Source organism: Calliopsis andreniformis, chromosome 2 (genome assembly GCF_051401765.1).
Source record: "Calliopsis andreniformis isolate RMS-2024a chromosome 2, iyCalAndr_principal, whole genome shotgun sequence".
Classification (NCBI taxonomy): domain Eukaryota; kingdom Metazoa; phylum Arthropoda; class Insecta; order Hymenoptera; family Andrenidae; genus Calliopsis; species Calliopsis andreniformis.
The window spans coordinates 401,817-407,816 of NC_135063.1; the positions used below are offsets into that span (position 1 = coordinate 401,817).

Here is a 6,000-nt window from a genome sequence, read left to right on the forward strand (position 1 = left end):
GCAAAGTTCGATCGTCATTATAAGTAGACGTCTTGTTCGAAGATGACTACCTCCCACCCTAAACAAAACCCATAATTAGCACCAAAATACCTGTGTTAAAATTTTTATTGATAAGCACTTTAAAAGATATGAAGGTTGGCAGTGATACGGTGCGACGAGCGACGGTACGGCGGAACCAATTTTAAAGATCTGAATGTTGTGGATTTAAGTGTAGCTGATGCTACTGTCAATAATCATCTTCGAATGGGATGTCTACCTATAATCACGATCGAACTTGGCTCACCTTATAATGAAAATTATAAGTAATCGCTTATTGATACTATGTACATATACATAAGGCTAATGCATAATAATTACATAGGTACATACGGAATTATAATTAAATATATTATGTGTTATGATAAACTATTAATTACGAAACGTTAAAAAAGTACATAACATTAGAAAGATTATTTGTGCTGCTAAAACAATTATGACCATAAAGTATCAAATGCTTCTATTCTTTTTAACTTGACTGTAAAAATCTAATAAATTGTAGATAACTTTTTTCAAGTAAATGTTAAAGTACGAAATTGAAGTAATTTAACCGTTATTTTGTTAGGATTTATCTATAAATATTTTTAAATTACTTGTACATACATCGTCTCAAATATTTAGAAAAAACTTGACATTAAAAATGCTAACTTAACAAAAACATAAAATCAAAAAACATTACAAGTCTTTTAGTCGTTACACGCTGTAATCTTGTAATCCAGGATGAGTAACGAATCTTTAGAGTATCTAAGTAATATCTTTCGGAAATCAATTTCTGTACTAATAACATTTTTTGTTTTACTGAATATAATAATAGAAGAAATTTAGAGGGCAGTTTTACGAACTAATAATAAGAGGAATAGCGCCAAATCTTTAGTAAAGTAATACTATAAGTAATTCAAAACAGTTGTAAGATAAATATACCCAGATGAGAAAACGTGATTAACTATAATAAAAACAAAATACTCGGCTTTGAATTATCCTACGTAATAGATATTGAACTATCTTATGTATAAGTATACAGTATGTCCCAAAAATCCCGGAACGGTCAATTATTTTGAAAACGGGACATTTTAGAAAAAAATGTTTCAGACAAGAGTTTTAGGGTTTCGAATGTTTCATTGTCCGGATATATCCGATTGACATTGAGTGGAAGGGCCAAGGTCACATAAAGGTCAACAGAATTTTTTTATCCAGAATACTCGACTTTTAATCATGCAGTATTAAAGCTGACTTCAAGGTCTTTCCAAAACACTGCAATATGATCTATTTTTCTCTAAAATTATAAGAGTTATGATTGTTAGAAGTTGTGCTATCGCCAGCATTAGCATTATCCAGAGTACATCACATGGAGGTTGTGTGGTCGAACTTTATATCCCTCTGCGTGTGCGTATGTGAGAATATAGTAGATTTTAATTTCTCAGGTGTTCGAATTGATGACCATCGACTACCTGGCTTTGCCTCAATCGTACATAAAAGCTATTGAACATGTTATGCATTTGATCGCGTGTGATGAGAGGTACTTCATCGAGAATACGATTCTTAAGAATCTGAAGATTTAGAGAGTTTGTGGCCTATGCTTTGCTTTTCAAGTGACCCCATAAGAAATAGTTTAGGGGATTTAGATTAGGTGATCTGGGTGGTTACTCTAGTGTACCTCTTCTACCGATCCAGCTTTCTGGAAAATTGTGATCTAAAAATGGACGTACTTACAAGCCAAAACAAGCAGTAGCTCCATCTTGTTGAAACCACACATTATGAAATTCTTTGCTGTATAATTATTGAATTACAGAAACAATCTGATCTTGTAATATTGTCAAATATTTTTCAGCATTCAAGTTTCCGTTAATAAAAAATGTTAATTTACTTATCTCTCATGGACTCCGTTAGTTTCGATGATTAACCAATTTATAAATATAATGCAGCATCCTATAAATTAAAATAGTACTTGTGTGCTTTATCTATGATGTTATAAATTTAAATGGCCCAAAGTTTTTGGAAGTTATAAATATCCTGTATCGCAAATTCAAATAATACTAGCAGATCTTATCTAACATGCTACAACTTTAAATGACAAAAACTTTTCCAGAAATATTTAGACACTATCACTGTCAGCTATAATAAGTGTGTAAATATAATATAGCTCACTAAAAACTACAATACTACTCATGCGGTTTATGCAGATACGATATCATGAATCTAAATAGCACTAAATTTTTGAAAAGTTTATAGCTATGTTTATATGCTCTAAAGGCATCTTAAGTACTTGGTGTAAACGTTTGCATTTTTAATGTTCTTTGATGCGATTTAATAGCATTTTCGAATAAAGGCACATTCGAATCGAATGAAAATGTTAATCGTCACAATTGTAGATACTGGAGTGGCTCAAATCCTCATTGGATGAGTGCTAATCATACACAGTATCTTCAAAAATTAAATGTATGAGCAGGAATAGTTGGGAATAACCTAATATGTCCATTTTTTATTGACGGAAACTTGAATGCTGAAAAATATTTGGTAATATTATAAGATCAGATTGTTCCTGCAATTCAATAATTATACAGCGAAGAATTTGATAATGTGTGGTTACAACAAGATGGAGCTTCTGCTTGTTTTGGCTTGCAAGTACGTGCATTTTTAGATCACAATTTTCCAGAAAATTGGATCGGTAGGGGAGGTACACTAAAGTGGCCATCCAGATCACCTAATCTAAATCCCTTAAACTATTTCTTATGGGGTCACTTGAAAAGCAAAGCATAGGCCACAAAATCTCTAAATCTTCAGATTCTTAAGAATCATATTCTCGACGAAGTACCTCTCATCACACGCGATCAAATGCATAACGTGTTCAATAGCTTTTATGTACGACTGAGGCAATACCAGGTAGTCGATGGTCATCAATTCGAATACCTGAGAAATTAAAGTGTACTATATACTCACGCAGATGTATACACACACGCACGCAGAGGAATGTAAAGTTCGACCATATAACCTCCACATAGTGTACTCTGGATAATGCTCATGTTGGTGGCACTGTAATTTCTAGAAATCATAGATCAGGTACTTTTGGAGAAAAATAGGTCTGGGTTAGGTACTCTGGATAATGCTTATGTTGGTGGCACTATAATTTCTAGAAATCATAGGTCAGGTACTTTTGGAGAAAAATAGGTCATATTGCAGTGTTTTGGAAAGATCTTGAAGTCAGCTTTAGTACTGGTTAAAAAAAATTTTGTTGACCTTTATGTGACTTTGACGCTCACACTCAAGATCAATCGGAAATATCCTGTCAATGAAACATTCGAAACCCTAAAACTTTTGTCTAAAACATTTTCTTCTAAAATGTTCCGTTTTCAAAATAATTGACCGTTTCGGGACTTTTAAGACACACCGTGTATCTAATACGTATTCAAACTTGAGTACTTTTTGATTCCGTTATATCATATTTTACAATAATTCATATGTTACACAATTATAATATCATGAATATGCTCATGCTGATGACTCTATATTTATTCTGTAATGAATAAGAAAAATGAAAATAAAAATGATGCCGTCAGAAATACACAAAAGTGATTACACGATAAATAAAACAGGTATTAAACCAGTTAAATTAATATTAGTATATTTGCTATTCTTATGTCAGAATATATCGGTATATGTCTAAAGATGGGATTTCTTATGCGCATTTGAACGTAGCGTCAAAGCATGCGATCCAATAGATTAGTACCTATTAGAGGTGGGTGGGTAGAGTAGTTGGGTCGAGTGGGTACCTGACACATCTAAATTTTCGAGTAGCTCGACTGTTTCGGGTTACCCGAAACAGAATCAAGAGAGACAGAGAAAGAGTCAGGCTACCCGAAAATTTAGATGTGTCGGTTACCCATCCGTGCTTGCTCGATTTTTTTCGAGCCCATCCGAACCCAAAATTCCGGGTACCAGCACACACCTAGTATCTATGTTATGGTTATCCGAACCAGAAGGTTGTGAATAGAATAAATTTATCTTAATGTAAATATAATAATATCGCCTTTTCGATAAATGGCGGTAATATTACTTATTATTTTACTCCACTAAGGTGCGTTTATATCAGAGTTCACGAACAGTATGGAAATTAAATTTTCTGGAAATTGTCGCGTATCTGTTCACACATTGTTCTTGGTGTTCACGAAAAAGTCGAGTAAAGATGATAAAAAGTTTGCGTACCGTGTTCGTGAACTGTTTGCTACTGTAGTCATGCACATCGAAAAGCTTTGTCTACGTTTAGACGTATGTATGTATGTATATGTATACGTAGAAAGTTCCACTTTAAAACTTTTTCAAGAACTGTTTGGTGTGCGAAGTATTACACATCGATTACATCGTTATTTTAAATCTGTTACTGTTCTGTTATTAGTGTACACTATTTTTTATTCAATTATATCAATCTAAAACGAATCACACAAGCTCTTTACAGAGTTCTATCCGAAAAATGGAACGAAAGGAGGAAAACTAGATAGAACAAAAGCAATTTAAATACTTCTTCATAAAATTTTATTCATAACAATAAGGCTTATGAATTATTAATTGTTATGTTCCTTTGAAATGATCTCAATAACAATAATAACACTTTTCTTTTATCTACCATAGAGAATCACTGGAGGGACGCTTCTTTTAATGTATCTTGGATACGCGCAAAACCATGTGTTCTTCACCAAGCAAAATCAACGAGGAAAGTTACCTGTTACCTTGAAACCGGTCAGTGAATGTAACTTTTTATACCACCGTGCCACTGAGAAAGGATTGTGAAAGTAAACCGACGAAGCGAGAACCTTCCGCTCGTGTTGATAGCTTGCACACGACTACTAAGCAGCGATGACAGAATCGTGGGACGTGGGACGGAGACAAACTCTTACCCCCTTCACGACCAACCGTAGAACCCTCATTACTCGCACTGCACTACTACTAATACACCCTTTCCTTCTATCCGTGTGCGCTGTCTCTACGATACTTTTCGCCATCAATTCACCGAAACCCAAGCGAATGGGGAACATTCAAATTTAAAGTCTGAACCCTGTTGTAGCGATCTTTCTTTAAATTATTTTCTAAATTTACTTTTCAACATATCGATAGAAAAAGATCTTGACAAACTTTCCAAGTATGACTTCTGCCATCTTCTATACATTTATTAAATACTGTCAAATGTTGACACACTAAATGCTGAAGGAGAACGTAGATATGTAAGTCATATTTAGTTAGCTAGTCATCGAATACCTATCCGTGCATTTCATCGAACAGTTTGTAAATATTGTAGCATCGAAAATTTTAGCGTTTACAGTTTGAAGGAATAAATTGTTCCTCGAAGTACCACACAGAAGAATCTCAGTTTTGTATTTTAGTAATTCTTTCTATTTTTACATTCTAAAAGTTTTTAACTTTTTGACAATTAATTAATTAATAATTAATGTTCAGATGTCCTCTATACGTTCTTATTAAAGGGGTCTTCTAGTTGAGAAATCGAAAACCCGGGACTTCTTTGAAAATTTTTTCCAAAGAAACCATGAGACTTTCTGGTACGAGGATTTCGCTCACTTCTTTATTCACGTTTAGAGAATAATTAACAATTTCTTTAATACACGATAATAAAAATTGCAAAAGTTCTGAAATGATATACAAAGTGTCTCAGGTTTCTTCGTCCAAACAGTAGAAGTGTAATCTACGAGCAAAAATAATAAAACAATGTCATATAAACATAGGTTAAAACAATGTCATATAAATATAGGTTAAAAAATGCTTGATTAAAAAATTAGAAGAAAAAAACAAAATAACAACAGACGGCTTGAAAATACACTATTGACATCTATGAAAAATCGAACGTACTACATTGCGAATTTCTTTTTCGTTTCCTTGCATTTGTTGATAAACAAACTTTCGTTTGTGAAACCGGAAATAAAGTGAATTTTAACATATTCTCGATTCGAAAACCTTTGC

At 33.2% G+C, this 6,000-nt stretch overlaps 1 protein-coding gene across 2 annotated transcripts in view; it reads right to left on the reverse strand.

Annotated features, from left to right (window-relative positions):
* Superdeath (Suppressor of ER stress-induced death) overlaps positions 1-4,859 on the reverse strand; it is a 182,475-nt gene extending 177,616 nt beyond the window's left edge. For both annotated transcript variants that reach the window (XM_076391398.1, XM_076391425.1), the window contains exon 1: positions 4,751-4,859. The gene's annotated coding sequence lies outside the window, so the exon portion shown is untranslated. The remainder of the gene's footprint in view (positions 1-4,750) is intronic.
* Positions 4,860-6,000: the final 1,141 nt, after the last annotated feature.